The sequence below is a fragment of the Acinonyx jubatus genome, chromosome A1, assembly GCF_027475565.1.
Source record: "Acinonyx jubatus isolate Ajub_Pintada_27869175 chromosome A1, VMU_Ajub_asm_v1.0, whole genome shotgun sequence".
Lineage (NCBI taxonomy): Eukaryota > Metazoa > Chordata > Mammalia > Carnivora > Felidae > Acinonyx > Acinonyx jubatus.
In genome coordinates this window covers 187,571,993-187,574,826 of record NC_069380.1, presented here as the reverse complement: position 1 = coordinate 187,574,826, position 2,834 = coordinate 187,571,993, and the positions used below count along the sequence as shown (strand labels likewise).

Here is a 2,834-nt window from a genome sequence, read left to right as displayed (position 1 = left end):
ACTTTAGGCTGATCCAACTGAAACAGGTGAAGGAGGTGAATAAACCCTAAGGGTGGGGGTGTGAGATTTAAGCCGATCAAGAAAACTGTATAAACAGACTCAGTTTAGAATAAGGACTAGGAAGAAAGAAAATGTTATATACAAATTCTACCCCTATGTTTTGTTACAGAGGGCAGACCTCCACCTAAATCCCAAATAAATTGGAAAAGGAGAAGGCATTCAGGGAATGCCAATATAGTGCCTAATTAAAAATGGCAATCAAAGTTCAAGGAAGCACTTAATTTTAGCTGGCCCCACTTAGCTGGAAAATAGCTCAATTACTTCTAGGTCTCAGCTGCCTGGTTTCAGTTAATGGCTGCATACACCCACTGAGAGAGCTGAGTCCCTGCAGCTAATCAAGTGGTAAGTTGGACTGGGAGTTAGGCAACTAAGTTAGCCCCCGGTGGTCTTACACCTCTCCACATCAGCGCTTGTGGTTTGGATGGGACAGAGACTCCGCTCCCACCCATCCAGCCCCTCAGAGACAGTCAAGGAACCAAGGCCTGGGTATAGAACTCTGCCTCCATACCCACTGAGCTTGGCTCAGTGGTGGGTATGTGTCCCTGAGCTGGACAATCCTCCCCAAGACTCTTGACAGGCCTATCAGAAAGTTTCCTCCTTTTCTTCAGAGATGGTTAGCCATGTACGTTTGGGGCTGGTGAGGAGTTCTTTTGCTACTATGTAAGGAAACAACCTGGCCTAATAATATTATTTGAACCTGTGGATCCAGGCATGTCTGAAATTGTTTATTTATACCCCTTGAATTTCTCAATTACATGAACCAAAAATTTTTCTTCTTCTTCTTCTTCTTCTTCTTCTTCTTCTTCTTCTTCTTCTTCTTCGGTTAAGTCCATCTGAGTTAGGAGTTTGTCCCTTGTGGCCAAAAATGCCTAACATAAAGGCCTTCTCCATCCTAGGCACTATGCTAGGTAGGTGCTGGGGTTAAAATAGTGGACAAGACATACTTCATTCCTATCTTCGTGGTACTTAGAGTCCAGTGGGAGAATGGCAATAAGCAAGCAACTACACAAATAAATCAGATATAATAATTATGCATTGAGATTGGTAAACAAGAGGAGCTAAGACAGAATAAGAATGGAGGACTACTTTAGACAGCATGGTTAGGGAAGCCTCTTATTTGAGTGTCTTTTAAGCTGACAGTCAGCAGTATGACGAACAGGGAGAAGAGATTTCTGGGAAGAGCAAATAGGAACTGCTCTTAGTCTTAAAAAAGTCTGCTTCATTCAAGGAATTGAAAGAAGTCCGTCATTTATTCATTTGGTCACGTCAATTAGTCAGTGGCTTGGTGCTAGGCACAGGGAGACAAGATAAATAAAAGCAGTCCCTGACAAGTTGACAAGATGTATTGTAAGCTGTAAAAATGTTCATACCATTTCATTTAGCAATCCCACATCTAGGAATTCGGTCAAAAGAGAAAGAAACAGAGATATCTGCAAAAACATCACTACAAGGATGTTCACTGAAACATTTTTTCAACTTTGGATTGATGTACAACATACATGCATGTATTGAATGCACAGATAATAAGGATACCACTCAACTATTTTCACAACCGAAACACAGATGATTGGTACCCAGATCAAGAAGGAAGATATGGTGCTTACTTGGGCAGCACATATACTAAAATTGGAACAACACAGAGAAGGTCAGCACAGCCCCTGCGCAAGGATGACACGCACATTCGTGAAGCTTCCGTATTTTTTATGGAAGCCAATTTGACAATAAATTATATTTATAAATAAATAAATAAATAAATAAATCAAGAAAGAAAGAAAGAAAGAGAGAAAGAGAAAGAAAGAAAGAAAGAGAAAGAAGAAAGAAAGAAAGAAAGAAAGAAAGAAAGAAAGAAAGAAAGAAAAAGAAAGAAAGAAAAGGCATGACCAGCACTCCAGAAGCCCTCTTTTCCTCCTTTCTGCTCTCAGATCCCCTTCCCACCAAGGGGAACTTTTAGTCTGACTTCTAACAGTATAGACTAATTTTACCTTATTTGTATTTTATATAAATGGGATCACACAGTATGTGGTTTACCTTGTGGGAGTAGGGAAAGGTGGGGGACAGTTGGAATGGCTTCTTTTGTGAGATTCCACATTATTTATGTAGTTATAAGTTGCTTATTCTATATAGTACTCCATTATGGGAAGGTACCACTAGTTATTTATCTATTCTGCTATTTATAGACATTTGGGTAGTTTCCAGTCTCAGGCTATTATAAACAGTGCTGTTGTGAACATATTTTGGTTAATATCTGCATTTCCTTGGGGTATATACCCAAGAATGATCCACCTTAGTAGATAGTGCTAAACAGTTTAACAATACGATTGTACCTGTTTACACCCCACCAGCTTTATAAGAGAGTTCTGGTTTGTTCACATCCTTGATAACACTTTTAAAAATTTTAGCCATCTGGTGGGTGTGTCAGTATCGAGCTGTGATTTCAATTTTCATTTCCCTGATGATTAATGAGGTTGAAAACTTCTTCACACGATTATTGGTCATTGGATATCCTCTTTTCTGAAGAGTGTGTTCAAGTCTATTTCCTGTTTTTCTACTGAGTAGTCTTTTTTTTTTTATTGGTTTGTAGGCATTCTTTAAACATCCTGGCTACAAGCTATTAGCCAGATATATGTATACAGATACCTTATTCCACCTTATAAAGTGACTTTTCACTCACTTGATGAAAAGAAATTCTTGTATTAGGGAGCCTGGGTGGCTCAGTTGGTTAAGTGTCTGACTTTGGCTCGGGTCATGGTCTCACAGTTCGTGGGTTTGAGCCC

General features: G+C 39.5%; 1 non-coding gene across 1 annotated transcript; it reads left to right on the top strand.

Annotated features, from left to right (window-relative positions):
- Positions 1 to 1,656: 1,656 nt before the first annotated feature.
- On the top strand, positions 1,657 to 1,763 carry LOC113594969 (U6 spliceosomal RNA). Its single transcript, XR_003415451.1, has one exon. It is a non-coding gene; the product is annotated as a U6 spliceosomal RNA (small nuclear RNA).
- The last annotated feature ends 1,071 nt before the right edge of the window (positions 1,764 to 2,834 follow it).